The 27,982-nt window shown below is 37.7% G+C and overlaps 1 protein-coding gene across 5 annotated transcripts in view; it reads right to left on the minus strand.

Annotated features, from left to right (window-relative positions):
- The window catches only part of LOC134320568 (costars family protein ABRACL), a 170,723-nt gene that overhangs the window by 138,261 nt on the left and 4,480 nt on the right, over nucleotides 1–27,982 (minus strand). For 4 of the 5 annotated variants that reach the window (XM_063002022.1, XM_063002020.1, XM_063002021.1 and 1 more), the window contains exon 2: nucleotides 647–816. The gene's annotated coding sequence lies outside the window, so the exon portion shown is untranslated. Of the gene's footprint in view, nucleotides 1–646; nucleotides 817–15,857; nucleotides 15,937–27,982 lie in introns of those variants that run through there. The other variant, XM_063002019.1, reaches the window with a different exon arrangement.

The raw sequence follows: 27,982 nt of genomic DNA on the forward strand, positions 1-27,982 counted from the left end.
GTAGATAGCAAGTTTCCTCATACTGGAATCACTTGTTCTGTTCTCATAGCTCTTCAATATAACTTAATTCACACTAAGATTAACAAAATCAACAGTTTCATGAAGACTCTTTACTCATTTGCTGTTTTTTTTCAGTGCAGAGCTTCCTTTTTTGAACTAAAATACATTTTATATAGAACTGCATGTGAATAAACTGGTAATACTGTCAGTCAATGTTGTTAGTAGTGTTTATTATTTTAAGTTTGGCTCTCAGTGGCACAGCCAGTGGTTTTGTGATCATGTGAAAGGCTTAAACACTGCAGTAAGCAGCAATATGTGCCCAGCCTCATGGTAAACAGAGTGCAAAACGCTTATGTAAAAGCCACCTTAGGCTAAACCATTACTTGGGCATGCTGTCAAGGCTATGTGCCAACAGAAGCACAGACTTCCTATACAGTCTATGTTTAACCAGTAATTACATTTAGAAGTGGATAGAAAACAATGTAAACACACCAAACAGAATCAACTACTTTGTATTCAAGATATAAATCTCTTTATTCAACAAGCCTAATAAAACCAGAGTGGATTGGGTTGCATCCAATCCGAAGGTGTGCCTCCAATACATATTTTGATTGCAGTCGTGTAGTATAGTGTTATTGAAACTTACTTGCTCATGGAGGGGAATACTGTTCTCTGTGGTCCACTGCACTGGGCTTGTGTGATGGTGTCTGATTAAGTGAGATGGGAAACAGAGGAGGGCTACGGTGCCATGCCCTCACTGTCATGCAGCACCATCCCACTGGGGTAGGCGGAAAACAATGGCACACTGAATCCAATCTGCGAGAGAAAACAAAGAAACAGTTTGTAGGACAGGAAACTTCTATTTAATTAAATACATTAAAAGATAGAGAGAAAAATGTTTTTTTCATATCAATTTGGTGTGTGTGTGTACAGTATTAACAATAATACATTTATATTTCATTCCCACTTTAACTGCTTTATCCTGGTCAAGGTCAAAGAGGGCCTGGAAACACTAAGGAGGGAGTACCCTGAACATGCACCATCCATCGCAGGGCTTTGACCATTGTGAAGTGTACATTAGAGAGACCAATAAGTAGCTTAAAAGCTGGTTTCATTCCTAATTTTCTTTTAGCAAGAGTGGCAAATTGCTGACTGGGACATCACGACACCTAGCTACTCAAGATATGACAGCAAATACAGCCTCATATAGAATTAGGCTATAAATATTTAAATATGCTGGAACCAGTCAGGCAAAAGATGTAATGTAACAGTTTTTTGCTAAATGCTTAAATAAGGGGCAAAGATAAAATATTAAGGATTAAGGAGTTAAGGGTACATGGCTGAAACCATCATCCGTTTACTTTTTAATTTGAATCTGCTTTGAAACTGTAGTCTTGTATCACCCCATGTCCACACACATTTTACAGTACTTTGAATAGGTAGTCTGGATCGTTAGTAGTAACCAGCTGTAATTGTCAGACTGGTTAACTTAGCTACAAAAAAAAACAACTTTTAAGAGAAGGGTTAAAATACCCCTTGTACTTGGTCAAAAAATTTTAATTAGTATAGTCAAGTATAATTTGACACAAAAAAAATCCTTTGATCAGACTGCTTATCTAGGAGTACCTGGGTACAGCTACCAATAAATACAGTATAGGACACACAGGTGGTGCAGTGGTAAATTATGCTAACCCACCATCACTGGGACCAACTGTTCATATATCCATCAGTGCTTTACTCAGTCAGGTGTCTACATGCATGGGTTGGGAGGGGGATCGTTTACAAGTCCGATAACACGGCAAAAAGCAAAAACAAAGTAAGCATTTGACCAAAAGAACAAAAAAACTGAACTTTAAGAGTTATCTAAAAAAGTGATCTTGAGAGGCAAAACCAGAACTTTTTAGTTGTAGTTCTTTAAAGGAATCCGCCAAAGGCTGGGTATGCCTGAGCCTTAAGACAGGACAATGCAAAACATTTTAAGTGTAGCATAAAGCATGCTGGTGGTGAGATCATGCCACAAAGCTGCTTTCGAGAGCATTTTTATTCTTTTATATTTGTTCGACAGTCACCCTTATCCAAAGTAACTTTAAAGTAAGTAAAAAACAATCACATCCGACATATAGTTGAACAACATGTTACTTCTGGGAAGTGAACTTATTTACTAGCTCCAGCTCCTTATTGTTGCATCACAAAAGTGTAACAAAGGGCCAGACAGTATAAGTGGTTAGGGTACTGGACTAGTAATCAGAAGATCGCTGGTTCAAGCCCCACCCTTGTCAGGTTGCTGCTGTTGGGCCCTTGAGCAAGGCCCTTAACCCTCAATTGCTCAGACTGTATACTGTACCTGTACTGTAAGTCGCTTTGGATAAAGGCGTCTGCTAAATGCTGAAAATGTAAATGTAAGATTTGGCCCTTTCATTTATGCTGTATATCAGCTGATCATTAGAGCTGTGCTGAACCTAGTGCAGTTTCTCTCACATTGAATCTCACTGAATTCTAATCATTTCCAAAGAAATCAAGACACAGAGTGGATATGAGATTTTACTCTAAATGAACAGGCATGGCATTTGCAAATAAAACACTCACAAGTCATGTAAAAAGGGTACTCACAAGGTACTACAGAAAGCAAGTAAACTGAAACTGAAAGTCATCGCGTGTACAAAATTAAAAACACACCCCAACATTAGCCAGTTGGTAATGTAATTGTCTTCATTGTTCAATGCCAATACATAAAAAGAAAAAAGCATCATCAACCTATATAGTGGTTGAGCACTACTGAAACAGCTGGATAAACAGTTAGTGGTGTGAGGAGAACACCAGCACTGTGGATGTGCAGCAAAATGAAAAGGCTCTCTATTAAAACACAGTACCGATCTCACATGTTAAAACATTTACTGGTATTTAAGAAATCTGAGTATGTTTGCTAAGCAGTAGCTGGTCATTCCTGTAACTTATAATGAAAAGAGATTGTTGCACAGCCAGACAAAATTATTAGCTGGCACAACTGAGCTGGAGGTGTCAGAGATGAAGATGCTGCAATTCTTGTTGTGAGTGATGAGTGATGAGTATGAACAGGATTAGGAAAGGGTTTATCATAGGGACAGTGCAAGTAGGATGTTCTGGAGACAAAGTGAGTGAGAAGAGATTGAGATGGTTTGGGCATGTGCAGAAAAGAAGGGTGCTGAGGATGAAGCCACCAGACAGGATGAGCAAAGAGGACCAAAGAGGAGGTTAGTGGATGTGGAGAAAGGACATGCAGGTGGTTGGTGTGATTGAGGAGGATTTTCAGGAGAGATGGGGACAAATGATCTGATGGTGACCCCAACAGAAAAAGCCAAAAAAAAAAAAAGATAAATCCACCTAACATCTGAACATTGAGTTGACTTTACTCATGCAAACCTATTGTAGTCATCAAGGAACTAGAAATAACAATTCTTCCTGCAGAGCTGGTTAAGATTTTTTATGTCTGCATCAGCTTAAAAAGCCACAATTACAGAAGTTGTTTGACAACATTAATAATGTGTTAATTGTAGTTAGATGCCATAAGCATTAATAAAGCAGTTATGAAAACCACACACATTCCTACTGTTATGTAAATGGAATGACTAAACCAATTAATGCTAATGCTAAGAGAGTATGCTAAACTATGACAATGCAGTGCTAAACTATGGGTGTGTTCGAAAACCTAGTGAGCTGCCTTGCTGTCTTACTGTCTACATAGGCAGCTGCCTATCATCGACTCATAAGGCAGCTTATTCGAATGCACTACATCAGGGGTGTCAAACTCATTTTCACCGAGGGCCACATCAGCATTATTGTGGCCCTCAAAGGGCCGATTGTAACGTATCCTGCTGTGATTGCAGTCACATTGCTGTTTTTCTTGGAGGCTGAATTCTGCATTTATATTGTTCTACTTTACCAGACACAGCCTCATAACACAAGAGACGCACCGGTTTCTCTTCCTGAAGCACAAACTTGTTTTCATTTTCATTAAATTTCCTCCTCATGCTTAATTTTCTTAATTATCTTTTTGTACATTTTAGGATCATGTGTAAATATGTGTAACATCATCTACTGGCGGGATGTGTCACTTTGCAGGTCACAAAATCAGCCTGCATTTTGAAAGATGCAGTTTATTTAGGATTTTACAGTGTATTTTTAAGACAATCATTCTGCCCTCACTAATAGTTTATCCCCCTTTCTCAGCTAGACAGACAGATAGACAGACAGACAACTCCCTTCAGAATACAGTCGGTTTATTTGCTCCCCAGCTGTGTGCATCAAAATGAAGTAAAAATACAAACAATAAAAACAATAAAGAACTTAATACAGTACAAGCACACAGCTGTAGTCAAGTGTTACATCTGGTACAATATGAGATTTAACCAAACGTAAAATAAAGAGTTAAAATTTTGTGTAAAGATACTAATTGCTATAGTAACGGTAACAACAGTATTTAATTACGGTAAATTTGTAACTAAAACGCTGTGATATACTCACTAAACATTTACTAACAACTGAGAATATAAACGCCACTACTTACAGACAATGCTTGGGTATTATATTGCAATATAATTATTTGTATTTAATTATTATTGTTTACATTACTAACTACGCTACCCCGCGTTCTTTTGCCGTAAAAGTCACATGGCTTCTTAGCGAAGGTTAAAGTTAGTTGCCATGACTACGATGTCACGTTGTCTCTTAAAGGCGCAGGAGCGCATTAAATTATAAGCGCGTCTCTGTAACGACTCGAACCATCACAACAATCATACAGTCGTTTAAGCTCTCGCGGGCCGGATCTGGCCCGCGGGCCGTGAGTTTGACACCCCTGCACTACATAGACAGCGATAACATCGGGTTTCACTTACTAAGCTAACACAGTTAGCATCATGCCATTCAAACCAATGGGATGAGGTGGGCACAACGCGCTAGCATGTCAAATAACATCTCCCTTCGTGTACCAAAAAGGTTAAACTGTCCCTGACAAGCCCGAACTTGCAAATAAATACACTTGTACACAATTAAACAAATAAAAAATCAATAATAAATTATGCTGGGATTGCCTCCACCGCTAAGGCAGCATCGGATGCTCACTCATTCTTGAGTCAAAATAGCATTGAAATTTTAAGATGCCTTAGCAGTGAGCATATTAAGGCATCTAGGAATTCGAACAGCCTTCTTCTCGGGAGCACACATAGAAATGACGTAAAATGCTGTCTATGTAGAGAGCGCACTAGGTTTTCGAACACACCCTAAGTCTTAACTAGCCATCAAGCAAACTCGTTAAATGGTAATAATAAGTCATTATTATTGATAAACAACCCATTTTTATAATTTATGCTGATCTACTGTAGATGATGTGGCTATGTTTAAAAACAGATCTAGATGCTTAAAGAAGAAGATGAGAACGCTGTCAGGCAGAGCGTGGATAGAAATGCTCTCAGCTTCAGGCTCACTATCTACACTTAAAGGATCTGATGGCTATGCATAACAATAAAGTTACGGATGCAAACGCTGCCTTTTTTAATTCTGACTAATAAGTACAATTCTACACTTTTGTTTGCTGCTATTGACTCTCTTATTGATGGCGATTTACAAGTCAGAGATCTCCATTATTGGAAGGAACCAGCCCTTAATAAGGGATAAGATCACTGATATCACAGCTAGTATTTTGGCTCAGTCTACTTGCATGGAAGATTTTCCAGCTAACCCTATTATTGATATGTTAAATCAATTTAGCCCATTAACTTTGACGCTAAAAGAGACTCACAACCCTCTACAAAATCTTAAGATGATCTGCCTCCCAGTTATCTTTTTTAAAAAGTGCTTGAGACACTATAGTCTATTGAGTCTTTTTCTCACCTCTGTGTATGCTCCGAATTTTATATTTATGTTCCTGTTTTTAAGTGGCTAGTGTGCAGCCTCTTATTAAGAAGCCGGGCTTTGACCCTAATGTTCGTTCCCGTTCTAGGCAAATGTCAAAACTTCCATTTGCTTTAGAAGTGTTCACAATGTTTTAAAACAACTCTTTAGATTTATTGTTTGATCTTTGTGTGTCTTCAAATTGAGTGAATCATAAAATGTCAATAAATATCACATCAAATGTTAATAAATAAATAATTGGACTGGTATATCAGTGCCTGAACTAGATTGGTTGTATCATAGTGAACAAATACAGACCTCAGGGTTTCAGTCTTGGCCATATTTATTTTTATTGTACATACGTACATCCTCTTCGATTCTTAATTAGGTGTTTTAATTTTATGCAGATATGTTTGATTTTATGCAGTTTGGGTAAAACATAATTATTTTAGCAGGGTTGCCACTCCAACTAAATGCATAAACGATGTTAAGGATTGGATGGAGAGTACTTTTCTTAAGTTAAATGAAAGTAAAACAGAGGTTCTGGTTGTTGGTGTCAACAACATTTTTAAGAAGCTGCAAGTGGCCCCGATTCACTTAAATTAAGAGTAAATGCATAACCTAGAAACTTGAGTGTTGTCTTTAAATTTTAGTTACAGTTCTCAGTACACATTAACAAGCTTGTTCAGACTTCCAATTACAGAACATTGCAAAAATTAGGAAGATTGACTTTTCAGATAAAATCATTCATGCTTTTTTCTCATCCCATTTGAACTAATGAAACATCTGAAGTGCTTATTTTACTTTGCTTCTTTTATAACATTTGAAGTTGTTAAACTATAGGGTGTGCTGCACTGCACATGCATTTTTTTTAGTTTCCTCATTTGCATAAAAAAAACATAAATCAATCCACCTTAATTAACAAAGATAGCATTGAAGAGATAGCACCTCTGTTTAGTAGTAATAAACAAAATAAAGTGACTGGTGTAGTGTTACCAAGGTAGAAATGGGAAAGCAGTGTTTTAGCCACTGTTTACTAGCATATTCATCATCATTCCTAGTTTGTACATAAAACCTGTTTGTAATATAATTATTCCACTGTTGTTCACTCAGGCATGTTTACTGTTAAAATATAAGCTTTAGTATTAATTAGCCCTTATACTAAAGATTACAGTTTTAATCATATTATATGTGCACACTGGTCATTTCCTTTACTCGAGCTGTAAAACTGACCCTGTAAGGGAGGGAGAGAGAGAGAAAGCTAGAGTGAGAGAGAGCACCCAAGGATGATGGGTTCCTGTTGAGTTTGGTTCATCTTAGTTTGGTTGCTTAGTTTGGTTGCTTTGGTTCCATCTGAGTTTGGTTGCTTTCTTACAATATGTATAATATGAAGGGATTTTTCTACTGTTCACTCAGCTTGCCTATTACATTTTTCGGACCTGGAACCTGTAAATTTGCTTTGAGACAATGTCCACTGTACAGAGTCCCTCTGGTGTAATCCCTTAAAATTAAAATAAGGCATGGCAACAAGATCCTTTTATTATGTTCACAGCTAACATAATGCTCACGGAATTAAATATATGCTATCAAAAGAATTATGTATATGACTGTCCAGAAACGTTAAGCCTGGCTGTTTACACTATATGTATAAAGTATTTGGACACCTGGCCATGAGTTTGTCAGACATCCCATTTAAAAAACAAATGGTATTAATCTTTTCAGTTATAACTTCTAGGAGCTATTCTTATTCAGCTGTTCTCCTGAGATAGCCACTTAAAATAATTTGTGCCCATTTGGTCAAAAGAGGATTTGTATGGCTGGGCACTGATGCTGATCAAGAAAGCCTTAATTGATGTTCCAGTTTAGGCCAAAGCTGTTCAGTGGGGCTGAGGTCAAGGAGGCCACTGGAGTCACTTGAAGTTTTTAAACCCAGCATGTCTTCATGTCTTTATAGCCTTTGCTTGTTGCACAGGAATGCTGGAACAGGAAATAACCTTCCCTAAACTGCTGATGCAAAGTTGGAAGAATGTAACTTTCAATATATAACTGTTGTGGCTGAAAAACATTAATTTAATTACTAGAAGGAGTGTCCCAGTATGTTTTTTTATTACATAAGCTAATGCTCTAAATTTCAACCCAAACCAGGCTTTATCATTTTTGTTTTTGTTCCCACAATTTACCAAGTCATGGCCAAGCTTTAGGATCTCGGTCACGTTCACTCACGTTAATATGGCGTGAACATGTTTTTTATATATACGAGATGTCCCTGGTGGGGCTCTGTACCATTGTAAAGGGCACTATACATATAAATTGAAAGAGGTGCATTTGTACATATTCTCTGGATGCAGAATGAATAAGGCATATCCAGTCTTCAATCGTTTTTTCTTTTATAAGATTTAAAAAATGTAATAACTAACAAATATACAAGCCAATTTACCTAAAACCTGCATGTAAATTAAACTAGCAATTGAAATATTTCTTTTATTTTGCAAACCTCACATTTAAGAGACCATAAAGTCACTGACTGTTTTACCAATTTTTTATTTTTTAATTACCCCCCCTTTCCCCCCCAATCTAGTCACCTTTCTCTTATAGTTGTGGCCATCCACCCCCGATCGAAGAGGCTTCAGACTGTCACACCCCCTCTGACTGCTTCTGTTCACCTGCAGGAGGCGGGGTCTCTCAGAGCTCAGAATGGGTCGCCCCTTGTGCAGGCACCTCCACCAGCCAGCAAATGCTGTAACTGTAGCAGCAATGAGGAACACTTGCTTGACCATTTCCCTCCAGTACAGACACAGTCAATCATGTCTGTGACAGCACAGCTGAGATTCAAACTCAGATCTCAGTGATGGCAGATTACTGCATTAAACTACTGCGCCACCCAAGTACCCTAAATTGGGGCTTTTCATAACTTTGCCAATTTGGACATAAAAATTCACAGAGGAAGCGAAGATCAACTCAGGTTGTTTCACTGAGAGAGCAGCTTTATTTGTTTTTCTTAGTGCCATTCAGATATATCCAAGTACGTCAGTGTGATAGAACAAAGGTTTCTAACAAAGCTATTCAAGTACAGAAATCTCTTACTGTGTGGTCTAAACACAGAAACAACCCTTCAACAACACACTTCTGTCCAACTCCGACTACAAAACCTTAAATTGTGGTTTTCCAGGTTTAAAAATGAAAACATGTTACCTAAAAAAATCATTTTATTTTAATTTTGATGTTAAAAACCCAAGGGTGGACAAATCATAAACCTGACTGGGCAAGTAAACATTTGGACTGCTTGCATGGACATCAGCAAGAGAATAGTAGCTAATGTAGTTAAACTAAATGTACAACAGGTTGACTGGTTCAGTGTGTAAAATAGTTTGGGATTTTGTAGCACTTAAACCTACAACAGTGGAGGGGGAAATGCGGCAATGCTGTGGTTTTAACAGTAATAAAACACTCAAACGGAACCAGAAACTTGAAAGCATAACAAGTCATATCAACAAAAAAGAAGCAGGAAAAAGTCACTAGGCATCCAGCCACAATAAGAACTTTTATGAATATTTTGTAAATGTGTAAAAGATTTTCTGCTGTGAAGGCTGAATTAGCTGCAGAGGTGCCCCATCAAAAACAGCACCATAAACCCTTGTGCTCATAATCCAAATGCACAATTGATGACTACATTTGATCAGAAAATGTGTTTACATTAGAACTGAACAATGTGGAAAAAATGCAATGTGCGATAACATTGTTGGATATTCCGACATTCATGTAAAATACAACAAATTATAACTGAAATTTGAATTTCTGTGCACAAATAAAAAGCAATACATTCAGAAGCTAAAAAAAACACCAATTGGGAATAGAAATAGCTGTTTTCTTTTTTATACTGTGTAATGAAACCAGAATAATTTAAGCTATATTTAGGTTTATTCAAAACTGGATTACATCTCTAAGTTAAAAATTAGTGCCCCCCTTTCTTCTCAAAGGGTCCTCATAGAAACAGGACATCTACAAACATTGATTAAAAAAGTCCTGGATAAATGTCTCAGTTGTCCTACTAGACCACAGATTCATTGTTAAAGCAAAGAATTCCACCTAGTTCTTATTGGGCACGTTTGCAGTATTGATCATCTCTGGTGTTGTGAGATGGGTGAAATGTGCTCGGGATAGAATCCAGTATTGTTATCCATCATATGTAATTAGTGCAAAAAGCCTTCTTTGGTAATCACACCATATATTTAGCCAAGTAGTATGTGTTAATGACAACGATTAATATTTGTATTATAAAGCGCCATCAAGTCGATTCCAACTTCTATATGGACAGTATTTCTTCAGCATTATTTCTCTGTGATGGCAGTGATCCAATGGTCAAATAGACAACAAATTTTAACGACCTTAATCTGGCTTTTTGCTCTGTGATTGGTTTCTTCAGCTTGTGTAAACGAGCATTCCAATCTCTACTGGCCAGAATCAGGACAAGTCTTAAAAAGTAGTGACTATACCACCTCACTATTAGTTTTAAGGAATCAACACTACATACAGAGACATTGCTAAAAGATGACTGAGTGGTTTTGCGTTAAACATGCAACAGATACATCTACAACTACTCATAAATACCCATACTTCAGTAACTATGAAGCTAATTGCATAAAAGAGCCAAAGGTTGTATTTTCTTATTCTTAATGGTTTTAATTCAAACAAATATTACAAACTGATCTAAATAGGACATAAATGTCTGTGGATCTATCATCACTAGCTACGAATATCAAGTGTTATTAAATATGCAAATTATGAAGCGTTTAAATATTTCAATGTCATTATAAAAAACCAAATGTCATATCAGTGCTACATTTTTCCTTTCTAGCTGTCTCTCCCAATTGATCTCCCAATTTAGTCATTTCCAATTCTACACTGGTAATCCAGTGTCACTTGCATAACCCTCAATCTGATCAAATAGATCTGGATCACCACATGCACCCTCCTGCATCTGCTTCTTATCCTTATATTATTTGACATTCAGGAGATCACACATTGCAGCAGACCTGGATAGATTAATTTACTACAAACTTTGAAGATAGTGGTCGCCTATCCTATAGTTCAGCCAGCCACTTATATCTCATTTCTGTTCCCTTTATGACTGTTAAAAACAACACAGTGTGACTACAGCGCTAATAGCTCCCCTTTAGAGAAAACCTTTTTCCTGTTGATCATGAGTGAGTGAGTTATAGCTATTCACCACAGCCATGCACTATAGAATCAGCACATTTTATAAAAATAGCAACTAGTGTCTTACTAGGAAAACATGCCAGGCCAAACTACAAAACTGAAGGGATAAAGCTATGGATACGTGCTTGCCTGTACAGCAAAAAATGGAGTGTGGTTCAAAACAGACCGTGTTCATGTCTACATGCTTTATATCAAGCTATAACAATTAAATTGCTTGATCAGTGAATGTCACAGTATTAACGTAGTGCTGAATTCTGCATCCAAGCAGTCAGACACATTTTCTTTCAGAGAGCATGATGAAGGAAAACAGAGAAACTAGGACACTGTTTCAACACATAAATCAGAAATATGGAAACCATTACACACTGAAATAAGTGGCCAATTTATATAAAGGTTAAAACGGTGTAAATAGCAATAAATATAAAGGTACATAAATGCTGGCCATGTTACAGTGGATGTAAAGTCTACAAATGCCAGTTAAAAAGGCAGGTTTTCATGATGCACAAAATTTTTTATGGAGATAAATATAATATATATACTGTATAATACAATTAAATTTAAAAACAAATTGAAATCGTTTAGAGAGGAGAAATAAAATGTGGTTGCATAAGTGTGCACAACCACTTTATGATTGGGAATGTGACTGTTCAGAATAAATGAATCTTATTCAAACTCATTTGCCAAACAAACCTGCGATCAATTAAAGTGACTCTGACTAACCCCATATAAAGTTTAGCTCCTCTAGTAGGATTTTTCTGATATTTACTTAACCTTTATGTTCTGTTCTCTGAGAGCCCAGAGCCTCTTGAACAGCTTACAAAATATTTTATTGATACTGTGTTCCAAACACACTTCTGATTTAAGGCAATAAAATTTTATGTTTTCAGTTTCTGTCTAGTGTTGAGGGTACAGATATCTCTCTCTCTCTCTCTCTCTCTCTCTCTCTCTCTCTCTCTCTCTCTCTCTCTCTCTCTCTCTCTCTCTCTCTCTCTCTCTCTCACACACACACACTCACACACACACACTCACACACACACACACACTCACACTCACACACACTCACACACACTCACACACACTCACACACACTCACACTCCTTTACCAAATCTCCCTGGGTAAATTGGTTAATTTTGAAATCAGTGTAATTTTATTTTATCCACACATCAATGGGGGTATTGAGACCCAAAAGAACAAGGCAGTAAAGTGCAACCCCAAAGAGCAAGGCAGTGTTAACTGCAACTTACAGCAAAAACCAAGCAAAATGGTACACAAAGAATGTATCAAAGAAATCTGATTGTTGAAAGCTATCAGTCACAAGAAATGTACATAACATTTTCAATAAGTTACATATATCATGGAACACATTGAAGACATTTATCAACAAGAGGATGAATAGGGAAAAACATTAGCGAAATTCGACAGCCCACCAAAAAAAGATCAAAGTTTTGGAGTCCAATTGAAATTAGTGGTGTGACCTGTAAACAAAAAAGGGTTGTTTGTTTGTTTATTAGGATTTTAACGTCATGTTTTACACTTTGGTTACATATATGACAGAAATGGTAGTTACTCATTACACTAGGGGTTCATCAGTTCACAAGGTTATATCAAACACAGTCATAGACAATTTAGTGTCTCCAATTCATGTCTTTGGACTGTGGGAGGAAACCGATATCAAACAGTCACAGACAATTTAGTGTCTCCAGTTCATGTCTTTGGACTGTGGGAGGAAACCAGAGCTCTGGAGGAAACCCACAGGGACACAGGGAGAACATGCAAACCCCACACAGAAAGGACCTGGACCCCCCACCTGGGGATCGAACCCAGGACCTTATTGGTGTGAGGCAACAGTGCTACCCACTTAGCCACCGTGCCGCCTGAAAAGGGTCGTGCACAAGAGATGCCCTCGCAGTCTGACAGATTTGGAGTCTTTTGCAAGATAAAGTGGTTTTGCAAGTCACGATGTGCCATCCTGATAGACTCCTAACCAAAAAAAATTAATGCCGTCATACAAACGTGATTTTATTAATAGGCACACCCTCAGATGAATAATGTTTTTAAGTCTTTCCCCAAACAATTCTAGTTTAATTTTCAATAAAATGTACAGATAAGAAGACACATTAAAGGTGGAAAGAGTCCTGAAATTATTCATCCTGGTCTGATTTTTTCCCCCAAAGACTGTGTCCCAAGCCATGTTCAATTCTAAATGTTTAACAAAATAGTAACGAATAAGCTACAATTTACTCTTTATTATTGTAGTGTGTAATTTGGAAATACAGAAATGCTGTCTGTGTTCTCTGTATTACGGTGATATTATTACAATAAGGGATGTTAATGATTAACCGATAAATGACAAATCTCTGTTCAATTAAAGCGGTCAGTTAAAATTTCTTACGACAGCTGATGCTCGATTCCCTTTGAGAGTGAAGTTTCAGTATGTGCAGAGAAAAAGCACAGATTTGAAATGCACCGTCTCACACTCAGTGCACAGTGACATCTCCGTGTACAGACACTTTTTGGAGATTTTTTTCTAAACAGGAAAACTTGTATCGATAGTATTTAAATCAAACATTGGAAGCTGTTTAGTGTCATTTAGTGTCATTATGGATCTGCACATTGTATCTATTTATTTTTTACAAAAATAATGCAAATATGATCTTAGAATAACGACACTAGTGTTCTGTGGAAGCGCTTTATTATGCCAACTGCACCTTTATTTATTCTGATTAGCATGTTTAGCTAGCACTTGAATTGAACTGTTGTTCACTGCTCACAATACTCTGTAAAAAATTTACATGAATGCTAAACTGGTTCTGCTCACAGTGTATGATCATTTTACTGTTCTACATTACTGCCACATCTATCTTACACTGTTTTCTCTTAACTGATTAACTAATTTATGACAGTCAACTAATGACTTCAATAGAAGTTTCATCCAGACGTGTGTGGTTTTGAAAAATTATCTATTAAACGATAGCATTTTCTCATTTTTAATCAAATCTGATACCTTTAATGCAAAATAGCAGGGTCACACAGAAAAACGTCTATCATGCATTGCATTATGATCCATAATCTCATTAAATAGTAAACCACTAGCTACTACTACTTTTGTACGCCATTTGAAAGCCTTCCATCTCTGGTCATAGTCTTAATATCCATGTAACTGTTTCATATTACTGCCACATTCACTACATTAAGCATTTTTAATAAAGCAAATGCATTGCGGACATGAAAAGCAGCAATGGATTTAATATTTTAATGCGTTTATATAAGCTTGTTGGCTAATGGTTGGTCAGCAACTAATGGTGCAGTTATTAGTTAAATAATACTGACAATACTGACTACCCGATCAATCCCAGCCAGATAACCAAACTGAAGCGCTCTTGTTTTGAGAACAAGAGGAGAATCAATTCATTGAGAAAGGACAATGAATGAGCTATTAAGAAGCCTACCCACCCAAACAGAAGACATTTATGTTCACCAGGACAGCGCCTTAATAATAATAACTTCCCATTCACAAATGTTTTTTGACCATGCTACACAAGTATAAATGAAACAGCATGTACATGTACAGTGTTATTACGATGCCAGAGGCCAGTGTGGGGGGTGTACTTGGAGGAACTGATGTTTAGTCTCACTAGCTGTGTTTACATGCAAAGATTTTCTCAATCCGACTAATTTATTCTAATTATAGATTAATCCTTTAATGATCTCACCAAGAAAATAATGTTTAAAAATATTCTTTTGCATTTCCTACCAATAAAAACAATTAATATTTTTTACTAGTACACACAGTATTTTTTTAATGAGCCTCTACTACACAGTTGAGATGATCACAAAAATTGCAATTGATTTTTCAGCTGCGAGTTTCAAGTTGACATATAGGTTAGAAGGGCTGATTTCTTAAAACCATCTACCAATATTTTTGGTATATAATATGAGTTTAACACATGTCAACCAAGGAGTAGATACGGCCCAAACAAGATTATTTAAATACAGCTTATTTTTACCCAAGTGTTTAGACTCAAATCAAGCTCACCCAAATGGCTGAGCAGATCATTAGGGGTTAAGACTGAAGTGTATGTAATCTCATCCAAAATGACTTTCATGTGTTGAGTACCACTTAGTGTACACATTACCATGACAACAAGCATCTCAAGAGTTCATTATGTGTAGGACCAGCAGTATGTTATCTGAATTTTCATTTACTGTGTTTGTGTATTTAACTGCTTTAAAAATAGTGGACTCTTCTGCTTTTAGGATTAGGACTCTTTTTTGGATTCATCTGTTTCTAATTTGCTCTATAGTTTGTGTAAACCCGCTGTCCTTCATTTGCTCAAACACTTGTCTGAACAAATAGTTATTTACATTATGGCCATCCATCCTGCTAAGTGTTTTATAAGCATTAATAAGCTTTTCTTCATTCCTGCCATGCTGACTTCCACTAGGACGCAAATACACCAAACCAGAACGTACACAATTTTTCAGTTTGGGAATGTAATCAGATAAAGATGTTTACATAGTTTTTTCTCCTTTTTTACAAATTATTTAAAGGATCTCCCACCTTGTTCAATAGGATAGAAATTGTATTCGGAACTGTCTCAATGAAACTGATCTATTCCAATTAAGGTGCATACTTGAACGTATTTTATTCCGATTAAGCTATTAGTCGGATTATTAACAGATTATCAGGCTTCATGTAAACATGGCTACTAAGACTGCAGAAACATCCTGAACAGAATTCTTCAAAAAGTCAGCATCAGACATTTATTCCCACCTCTTCACTGTGTACATGAGCGTAGAGGAAAGGCAGCAGATGGCAGGTGCTACACCGCTGAGATCTGCTGTGTTCTTCCCAGACTAGTGCAAAAAAGTAGGTGCAGAGGAAGAAGAGCTAATGATGTTTCAGTGCCGTTTCTTAAATTGCAATCCGTCTCAATGCCCGCTCCCATGACTGGTCTTGAGTACAACTGCTAGTTCTCTTCTTCTTGCACACTCTACCCCCACACATTCTCACAGGCCGCTACTCGAGCTTGTTTCAGAAAGATGAGAATGTAGGTCAGCTCTCTGATGACTGAGGAGGCAATGCAGAGTATCCCTCTACAGACTGGGACAACGCTTAGCTACAGCGACGCTAGATGCCATCATATCTGGGCAAAAGAAACCAGGTTAACTGTAGCAGCCAATGGGAAGGAGATATAATCATTTTTATCTGCTTTTTATATCAAGACGGATGATGAGTTTCAAATGCCTTACAACTTTAATCATCTTTAAAATGATAGTTGGTTGAATTGTATAGCTTCAATCACATAAAACTACTACTATTTATTCATCTTTTATTCATTAGGATTTTAACGTCATGTTTTACACACTTTGGTTACATTCTTGACAGGACAGATAGTTCACAAGATTCATCAGTTCAAGCCTTTAATGTCAAACACAGTCACAGACAATTTTGTATCTCCAATTCAGCTCACTTGCACGTCTTTGGACAGTGGGAGGAAACTGGAGCTCCTGAAGGAAACCTACACAGACATGGTAAGAACATGCAAACTTTACACAGAAAGGACCCGGACTGCTCCACCTGGGAATCGAACCCAGGACCGTCTTGCTGTATGGCGACAGTGCTACCCAGCGAGCCACTGTGCCGCCCCATAAAACTACTACTAAAACAGTTAAATCATTTGAATAGACAAATGAGTACAGACATTCTCCTCAATTACTTGTTTAAATATTGTTTAACACCTCACCACAGTGCACATCACATCTTAAGCACCTTTTCATTTAGGCATTTAGTGGATTTACAAATTTACAAATGAGAAAGAATAGAATCTTAGGCTTAGGTGCCTTGGTCAAGGACTCAACAGTGGCAGACTGGGCGTAGCAGGGCTTAAATCCTGAACTTTTTAACAAGGTTGTACATTTAGTGCTGAGCCACCATTGCCCTTTGCCCTGTGCAATTTACTAGGTTGATGATGTGTGTGTAGTCCAAGCGTCAAGTAAACTGACGTGGCTATTTACCACCGAAAGACCTGCTACAATAGCTGAATAAATATTGTTTCATGTGTAAACAAAAGCTAATTTATTAACAACTGAAATTATATTGAAGTAGTACCGACCTTCAATTTAACTCTCCGTTTACATGGTTAACACCAGTAATCGATTTAACTTTGCTTCTATGCTAAAACCAGCAGCCTCACCTTGTTTTCTCATCGTCTCTCTCTGTCTCTCACTCACTCTCTCTCACCCACCCACACACACATACACAAAACAACAATAATAAAAACCTGTCCAATAGGCAAAACTGAAACCATTAAACAAACTATTAAATAAACGAGCATGTTTATAGCCGAACATCTGAAACATTGTTCTAAATAATTAGGATGCACAGTTTTCTTGTTAATGGAAAAATACAGTAAAAAGTTATAATACCAATATGCAGATATGCATCTTTTAAATTTTTATAATTGCAAAAAAACAATACAGGGCCCCACAACAGCACAACTACTATATTAAGTGGCTGCTCCAAATTCAACACAAAATGTCCCTTTTAATAATTAATGTAAGGGCTTTATTAGTTGCATCAGGTGTGCTTGAGATTAAAAAAAAAAAAAACATCTAATACCTGGACTGGCACAGTAGATTGCATGTCATAAATACGGCAAAGTGGAGAGAACAAGGAAAATGACACAAAAAGAGAGTTAAGGCACTGAATTTGAAGCAACACTCAATACATTACCTGGATATGGTAGAAAAAAAGCTAGCACCTGCTGCCACCAGATTCCTGAGGAGGCAAGTGGTCAAAGCCCCCTGAGTGACTGGAAAGACCTGCAGGAAGATTTAGTAGCAGCAAGCTCTGAGGTTTCAGTTTGCACACTAAGGCGCATACTAAACACTGCAGGTCTCCATGCGAATTCCAGGATGTACAATTCTACTGACCCAAAAGCAGTAACATGCTTAAACCCATATAAACAAATCACAGAGGTTTTGGGATTCTGTTCTGTTGAAAACTGGAACTTTACAGGCCTACAGATCAGCGGTACGTCTAGAGGAGAAAGAATGAAGCATATGCTGAAAGGAACACCCTGCCTACAGTGAAGCATGACACTGGCTCAGTGATGCTCTGGGGGCTGATTTGCTTCTCTTGGCACTAGAAACCAGCAGAGTGGGGCTGTTACATGCATTCAAGCAAGTATCAGAAAATCTTATGCTGGGAATAAAATGCCATGCTGTCTGTGAGGAAACTGAGGCTTGGGTGTAATTGGAACTTCCAACAGGTCAATGACCTCAAGCATACCTCAAAGTCCACCAAAGCTTGGTTTCATAGGAAGTCCTGGAAGGTTCTACAGACTTAAACAACACTGAAAATCATAGGTGGGATTTGTAGAAGGCAGTTGAATCATGGAAACCCAAGAATGTTAGTGAACTAGAGGCTACTGCCCATAAGGAATGGGCTAAGATTCCACAGGGATTTTTCAGTACTAGTTTTTCAAGTACTAAAGATGCTCGTCATGAGGGAGTTGAATAATTCTGAGACATGCAGTCATTAAAAGTGGCATTTTGTGTTTAATTTGGAGAAACCACATGTTATTAGTTGTGTTTAATCAATCATGTTATAACACCTATATTATATTTACACAGGCACTATACACAGGCAATGTCATGACATCATCATGAGTCGTGTCCTAACTGTTCGGTAAGGAAAACGTTTTTGAGATCACACAGGTACTTCTTTTTACTTTAGCTACTTTAGACTGTATGAGGGAGTCATAAGGGGTAGCTGCTGAGATATGCAATCTCCATGACTAGTCTGGGCAACTCTGTGAGTGGTGGAGGGGGGGGGGGTTTACAAGAGCTTAGCGTGACTCTCTGTACGTGATGCGGCGCTGTGTGGGAACCTAGGTGATGATAAGTGGCCACACAAGTGGACACATGTCAAACGTGGCGTGTGGTCGTCCGGCTATAGTTGAGCATATCGGGGGTTGTGCAAGCGGCAGCATATTTATGATTGGGAATTGGAATTGACTAGATTGGGAGATGGGGGTGTGTCCACAAAAAAAATCTCGTAATGGGGTTTTAAAAACATAGTGTATATAGTGGCCTCAGAAAGTATTCAAACCCTTCAAGTATTGTACACTTTATCATGCTGAGGATCTGAGGAATTGCCAAAAATACCCACCAATCTACACTTATTCACCCATAATGATAAAATTGTCTATTTATTTTAGCATTAAATGTCCATAACTGAAATTAGAAAAGTATTCAGAACCTCTGTTTAATAGTTTGTAAAAGCCACTTCGGCAGCAATTACAGCTGTCTATTGATGTGTTTAAAGGTGTTTTTGTCTGAATTTGTGTGCAGATGTTTTCAAGGATGTTCCTGTATTTGGCTGCATTCATCAGACAGAATTCTCAACAGGCTTCCAATCGCTAAGAAGCACCTCCACTGAATCATGCTGCCACCACCAGATTTCAGATTTCAACATAGTGACGGTCAAAGTCATTTACATGCTGTTTAGGAAACTCCATTCTGGTTGACATTTATCTTTTACTCCACAGTGGCTTCTGTCAGTAACTAAGCTATGAATCCCTGATTTATAGAATGTTGCAAAAATGGCTGTCCATACAACAGGTTCTCTTATCTATGTGCAGGACTTCTGAAGCTTTTTTAAAGTGAAGCTGGGTTCTTTTCAACCTCCCTGACCAAGATGCCCAGATGTCAATTTTGGTCAGACCAACTCTAGGAAGGTTCAAGTTTGTGCCAAGTTTCTTCCATTACAAAATTATTAAGGTCACTGTGGTCCAGTAAGAAAACAAAACTTTAGATTTTGTTTTATATCCTTAACCTGATCGATGCCTTGCCACACAAAGTTCCTTGGATTTTATGGCATGATTTTGGCAGCCCCTATAGACACAGGTATGTGTCTTTCCAAAGTCTGTCAATATCTGTCTGTCAATATCAATTTGATTTGCAAATTCTGAACACATCCAAGGATGACTAAAACAAACAGGTTGCACCTAACCACAAATTGCAGTGCCACAGCAAAGGGTCTGAATACCTTTGTGCTTTTGGTTTTTTTATGAATTAAGTTCATCCATTCAAATCAAGAGGTCTGTGATTATATTTTGAGACACTACTTGAGACACAACATATGTAGTGAATTTACAACATTTTCAATGTTTTAATAACCACAAAGAATGTTTGCGTTTAAGTCTGCTATTATCACAGAGGCAACAAACTGTGGTGAAATATGTTAATGGACTCTGGTTAGCATACTTTTTGCTTAACATTTGTGCTTTACAGTAAAATGATGGTCCATTCATTGTTTTTACAACTCATATGTTATTCTACAATGAATGGATCAGAGTGATAGTCAAAAATCATTTGTATGGCTTTGCACCGAATACCTCAATTGATGTTCCAGTTCATTTCAAAGCTTTTCAGTGGGGCTTGGGTCAGAGCTCTGTGTAGGCCACTGGAGTTTTTTTAAACCAAGCATTTCTTCTTGTTTTTAATAGGGATGTCCCGATCACGTTTTTTTGTTCCCGATCCCGATCTTTAATTCTGATCCCGATCCGATACCATGTCTCAAACCAATACTTGTATTTTGTAGATATTGTCTAAATAAGAACTAGACAATACAGTTCACACAGTGCACACTTCAAGTACATTACAGTTATTCAAATTAATCCAATGTATATGTTTAACAACTGAATAGCTCTGCAGTGCTGTAAAAATTGCCTGCATCCAAGCTATTGCTTAATGTTCTTTTATTTTTACAAAATAAAAGTAAACAAACGTGTGCAGCATTGTAGTAGTAAAACTAGAACACTCAAAATACTCTGCTGTTGTAGTCCATGTCCAGAATCCAAGATGGCAGCATGTGCAGCATGTGTTTAGTCCGTGTATATGTGTGATGTTTGATGATGTGTTTTTTCTAAACTAATCCTGGGTTTTCGGTGCCTTTTTCGGGACCGGTTAAAGGAGAACTTTTGGTACCGGGTTGCGACTATAGGAGAATTTTTTGCCGGTTGCCGGTTGCCGGTTTGCACGCCGGTTTGCGGCTTGAGGGGAATTTTTGCCGGTTTGCACGCCGGTTTGCGGCTTGAGGGGAATTTTTGCCGGTTGCCGGTTTGCACGCCGGTTTGTGGCTAGAGAAGAACTTCGGCCGGCCGCCGATTCGCACGTCGGTTTGCGGCTGGAGGAGAGCTTTTGCCGGCCACCGGTTTGCACGCCAGTTTGCATGCTGGTTTGCAGCTAGAGGAGAACTTTGCCGATTGCTGGTTGCATGCTGATCTGTGGTTGAAGGAGAACTTTTCGGGCCCTTGGTTTACACGCCGGGTTGCGGCAGAAGAAGAACTACTGCAGGACGCTGGGTTTGCCTTGTGTATGAATTGTTCACTATTAGTTAGTTTGAAATGTTGCTTATTAAGATATATATTTTTTATGTTCTAAGTTTATTACTTTTTTTCTCTAGCCCCTATGGATCAAATGGGGGTGAAAACAGGTCGTCGGCTACTTATTTTTATGAGGCACAGGTGCAGAGGATGTGTACTGATATTTTTGTCTTGAAGGAAATATCATTATCTTTTATCCAAACTATATATTTTAACAAAGTGATTCCCTTGACTTGTGTGTCAGTTTTACAGGAGTATTTTACAACATTGTTTAAAATTTATAGTCCAAATTTTACTCTGAATACTAAGAAACTTAGTAAGAAAACTTAACTAAGAAAAATAATTCTTCTTTTGCTATTAATGTCAGGAAATGTACTACCAAATCCTGGCCCACCAGTTGTTAGTGATAATGTTTTTAATACCCCGACAGATTTTAAAAATAGAGATGGCTTGGGTATCATTCATTTAAATGTGTGTAGTCTGCTTTCCAAAATGGATTTGATCCGAATCTGGGCAAAAATTACTGATGCTGATGTTATAGTTTGCTCTGAGTCTTGGCTTAATAAACTAATCTTGGACAGGGACATAAATATTGAGGGTATAATGTGTTTAGGATAGATAGGCCAAAAAGGGGAGGAGGTGTTGCAATTTATATTAAAGAAAGGTATCATGTAAATGTGGTTCTTACTAAATCTGTTGATAGACAGTTTGAATTGCTGGCCTTAGATTTAGTTATAACAGATTCTTTTAAACTTACTATCATTGGTTGTTACAGAACTCCATCATCCCAGGGTGATTTTCTATCTTCCCTAGCTCTATTACTGTTCTCTATAAAATATAATGAAATTGTTTTAATTGGAGATTTTAATTGGAACTGGTTACAACCAGTGTCTGATGATTTTAAAATATTGTGTGATTCACTTAATCTTTTCCAGTTAGTTAACAGTTATACTAGGCCAAATTTGAAGTGTCCTGATAAGTCGTCATTAATCGATTTAATATTGACAAATTCGCCACATAGATATACAACCGCTTCGGTTTTTGTAAATGACGTTAGTGATCATTGTGTTGTGGCAACAGTTAGAAGCTCAAAATTACCGAAATTTAAACAACGCATAGTAGCTAGACGGAATTTTAAGTTTTTTGATAAACAAGCATTTTTACATGACTTATGTCAAATTGGTTGGGAGAGGATTTATTTGATTCCAGATGCTGAAAATTCTTGGAAATATTTTTATGATAGTTTTAGTGAGATTGTAAATAGGCATGCACCGTTTAAAAAAATATAGAGTTAAAGGGCATGAAAGTCCATGGTTTAATTCCGATTTAGCTGGTTTATTACACGAACGTGATGTAGCTTGGGCGAAAGCAAGATATACTGGATTTGAATCTGATTGGTTAAAATTTTGACAATTACGAAATAAGTGTACAGCTGCAGTTAGGAATTCCAAAGCTAATTACTTTCTCTCTGAAATCTCGGGTAATGTAAATAATTCTCGGAAATTTTGGAAAAGTATGAAATTATTAACTGGTACTGTCAATTCTAATAAACTTCCATCTTGTATCATGAAAAATGGGGAAAAGATTTTGGATAAAGTGCAAATGCTAAATTCCTTCAATACGCACTTTATCACAGCAGGATCCATATTTGATTCTCTAAATTCAAAACCATTGAAGCATGACAGTGAGTATATAAATAGTGATGATGGAGCATATATGCCTTTTAACTTTAAACAACTTCTTTATTCTGAAATGCACAAAGCTCTTACTCTTTTAGACACAAATAAATCAGCCGGACCAGATTATTTAGATCCAGTGTTTTTAAAATTGGCAGCTGATATTATTGCAGGACCTTTGACTTATATTTTTAATCTCTCGTTAGCTACAAATGAAGTTCCCCAAATATGGAAGTCTGCCTTTGTTGTGCCCCTCTTAAAAGGGGGAGATCCTACCATGTTAAATAATTATAGGCCTATCTCCAAAATTTTAGTTTTAGCAAAAATGTTAGAAACTTTTGTAAATGAGCAATTGAAGGACTATTTAACAGTGAATAATATCCTAACTGAGTTTCAATCAGGTTTTAGAAAAAAGCATAGTACAACTACAGCAGCGTTAAAAGTGATAAATGATCTAATTTTATCGTTGGATAAGGGAGATCATTGTGCAGCACTGTTTATTGATTTGTCAAAGGCATTTGACACAGTTGATCATGTAATAATGAAATCTAGATTATTGAATATCGGGGTGTCTAAGGATTCCATCTTATGGTTTGAAAACTACAGTGGGTACGGAAAGTATTCAGACCACTTCAAATTTTTCACTCTTTGTTTCATTGCAGCCAATTGGTAAGATCAAAAAAGTTCTTTTTTTTGCTCATTAATGTACACTCTGCACCCCATCTTGACAGAAAAAAAACAGAAATGTCGATATTTTGCTAATTTATTAAACAAGAAAAACTGAAATATCACATGGTCATAAGTATTCAGACCCATTGCTGTGACACTCATATTTAACTCACATGCTGTCCATTTCCTTCTGATCCTCCTTGAGATGGTTCTACTTTTTCATTGGAGTCCAGCTGTGTTTAATTAAACTGATTGGACTTGATTAGAAAAGACACACACCTGTCTATATAAGACCACACAGCTCACAGTGCATGTCAGAGCACATGAGAATCATGAGGTCTAAGGAACTGCCCAAGGAGCTCAGAGACAGAATTGTGGCAAGGCACAGATCTGGCCAAGGTTACAAAAGAATTTCTGCAGCACTAAAGGTTCCTAAGAGCACAGTGGCCTCCATAATCCTTAAATGGAAGAAGTTTGGGACGACCACAACTCTTCCTCGACCTGGCCGTCCAGCCAAACTAAGCAATCGTGGGAGAAGAGCCTTGGTGAGAGAGGTAAAGAAGAACCCCAAGATCACTGTGGCTGAGCTCCAGAGATGCAGTAGGGAGATGGGAGAAAGTTCCACAAAGTCAACTATCACTGCAGCCCTCCACCAGTCTGGGCTTTATGGCAGAGTGTGCCAACGGAAGCCTCTCCTCAGTGCAAGACATATGAAAGCCCGCATACAGTTTGCAAAAAAAACACATGAAGGACTCCCAGACTATGAGAAAGAAGATTCTATGGTCTGATGAGACGAAGATTGAACTTTTTGGTGTTAATTCTAAGCGGTATGTGTGGAGAAAACCAGGCACTGCTCATCACCTGCCAAATACAATCCCAACAGTGAAACATGGTGGTGGCAGCATCATGCTATGGGGGTGTTTTTCAGCTGCAGGGACAGGACGACTGGTTGCAATTGAAGGAAAGATGAATGCGGCCAAGTACAGAGATATCCTGGAGGAAAACCTCTTCCAGAGTGCTCTGGACCTCAGACTGGGCCGAAGGTTCACCTTCCAACAAGACAATGACCCTAAGCACACAGCTAAAATAACAAAGCAGTGGCTTCAGAACAACTCTGTGACCATTCTTGACTGGCCCAGCCAGAGCCCTGACCTAAACCCAATTGAGCATCTCTGGAGAGACTTGAAAATGGCTGTCCACCAACGTTCACCATACAACCTGAGGGAACTGGAGAGGATCTGCAAGGAAGAATGGCAGGTGTGAAAAACTTGTTGCATCATTCCCAAGAAGACTCATGGCTGTACTAGCTCAAAAGGGTGCCTCTACTCAATACTGAGCAAAGGGTCTGAATACTTATGACCATGTGATATTTCAGTTTTTCTTGTTTAATAAATTAGCAAAAATATCTACATTTCTGTTTTTTTTCTGTCAAGATGGGGTGCAGAGTGTACATTAATGAGCAAAAAAAAGAACTTTTTTGATCTTACCAATTGGCTGCAATGAAACAAAGAGTGAAAAATTTAAAGGGGTCTGAATACTTTCCGTACCCACTGTATTTATCTGGTAGGACACAGTGTGTGCAGGTGGAGGGTTTTAAATCCTCTTCATTGGTACTAGATAAAGGGGTACCTCAAGGGTCAGTCCTGGGGCCCCTGCTTTTTACTATTTATTTAAATAGTCTTTGTGATAATGTGCCAAATGCAAGATTTCATTATTATGCTGATGATACTGTTGTTTATTGTTCGGCTAAAACTCAAAATCAGGCTATAAGTATTTTGCAAGAAAAAATTTTAATTATACAACAGAGACTTTTTAATTTGAAATTGGTCTTAAATGCTGATAAAACAAAAGTAATGGTGTTTACAAAGTCAAATAAGATGCCGTTTTTACCAGAAATTGATTATGGAGATATCATTTATATGTATGCACCCATATCTTATTTACGTTCACTTGACACTGTTTATCATAGTGCACTGAGATTCATTACTAAGTGTACGTTTCTTACTCATCATTGTGTTCTTTATGGAAAAGCAGCTCTGTCCTCATTAGCCACGCGAAGACTAATCCATTGGTACACTTTAATTTATAAGTCTATCCTAGGTTTATTACCTTCTTATTTATGCAATTTTATAAATCATAAAGAACCTGGAAATTACTGTCTGCGCTCTCACACTTGGTATCTTCTCAAGGTTCCCTTGGCACGAACGAAACTAGGGAAACTAGTTATGAAAACTTAATTATGCTGCACCATCAGATTGGAAAATACTGCAGAATGTTTTTAAATTGCAGGATTTGGTGAATTTAAGTAATTTTAAAAACATGCTTTTGAAAATGGATATAGGAAAAACGGTTTGTAATTGTTTTAAATGATCATTGTATTGTTTATATTATGTATACATGTTTGCTGTATGTTGTTTGTGTAACTATGTATTATGCTGCTGCTTATCTTTGCCAGGACTCTCCTGCAAATGAGATTGTAAATCTCAGTGAGATTAATTTCCTGGTTAAATAAAATTAAATAATAAAAAAAAAAAAAAATGAAGTGAAGGTTCTTTTTGAGGAAAATCAGCATCTCTGCCGTGTTAGCGGAAAGCCGGTTCCTCTTCTCATCATATAATAATAAACTCACTATTCGACTGAGTGTTTATTTTTTAGGTGCCATATCAAATTAGTAAAACTAGAACAACCAAAATGAAGTGAAGGTTCTTTTTGAGGAAAATCAGCATCTCTGCCGTGTTTGATGGATGTTTCTACGCGAAGTGAGTGTGTTTTGACCCTTAGGGGCTTCCATAGTGCATGGAATAGAGTGCTTGGCTAACGCGATGACTCTAGCTGTCCGCTATTCGGTACCGTAACAGAAGAAGTTAATAAAGTGTTCTGCTCCCGACAATTTGTAAATATACCGTGTATTTATTTCTTTATTAAGCAAGTGCATCACTACGTTGTTTTGTAAACCGGAGTGATCCTTGACTCACACACCATGTAAATAGTAAAATTCTACAGTAATGAATGCAGCTCTGCTACTACCGGCTCGTGAAAACGCTCGCATTGCAGACATTACACTTCACTGTTGGACTTGTTTCACTTTCCAATTTAAAGTATTTCCACACAGCGGACATGCTGACGTAAAACGAAGGATCGGCTTAGGATCGGCATTAGTAAAGCCAATACCGATCTGTTAAAAAATGCCTTGATCGGCCCCGATTCCGATCTTTGATATCGGATCGGGACATCCCTACTTTTTAACAAACCTTATTTTGTGCACTGGGGCACAGGGTAATAGAACAGGAAAGGGCCTTTCTCAAGGTGCAGCTGCAAAGTTTGAAATAACATATTTTTTTAGAACTGATTTATTATACCTTATCAATTCCAGTGGCTAAAATCCATGAATTCAATAATTAATAATTAATTAGGGGTGTCCCAATACTTTTGCCCATATCCCATATCACCCTGGATCAGCATTAGTCGATAGGATTTCATTACATGTTTGCACTATTGTTTATTTGGCTACTTATTCATTCACACAAGTGGGTGCAAGTTACAGTAGCCAATCCACCCACACATAGATTCAGGTCAAGCAAAATCCACACAGACAGTTACAGGAAACAAGGGTAAGTCTGAAACACTGAAGCTGCACAGCAACACCACTTACGGCTGTGTCACCAGGTCTACCTCAAACTCTTAACTCAGACACGCTCTAAGCTCTGATACTAATGACTTCTAAAAAGCCAGAACACCCTCTGTCCATCATTACCTTTTATCACAATCCTCAATCACTTGAATGACTATATTTTAAGTATTCTGCGTAATATGATGTTCACCACAAGGTAAACATGTCTTGTGTAATGAGAATAGCTGTGCCTCAGTGCTTGGGGTTTGAATCCTGGGCTGGGCTCACAAATAAAGGCACATGGCATTACATGAACCTACCAGTGGGGGGGTGACACTTTTCAGTTCACCCTTAGTGCTGGTCACAAGCCTGAATAAATAGAATGTTTGTGTCAGGAAGAGCATCCGGGTCCGGGTCCTTTCTGTGTGGAATTTGCATATTCTTTCTGTGTCTGTGTCTGTGTGGGTTTCCTCTGAGAGCTCCGTTTTCCTCCCACAGTCCAACGACATGCAAGTGAAGTGAATTGAAGATACAAAAATGTCTAATGAAG

This window comes from Trichomycterus rosablanca, chromosome 9 (assembly GCF_030014385.1).
Source record: "Trichomycterus rosablanca isolate fTriRos1 chromosome 9, fTriRos1.hap1, whole genome shotgun sequence".
Classification (NCBI taxonomy): domain Eukaryota; kingdom Metazoa; phylum Chordata; class Actinopteri; order Siluriformes; family Trichomycteridae; genus Trichomycterus; species Trichomycterus rosablanca.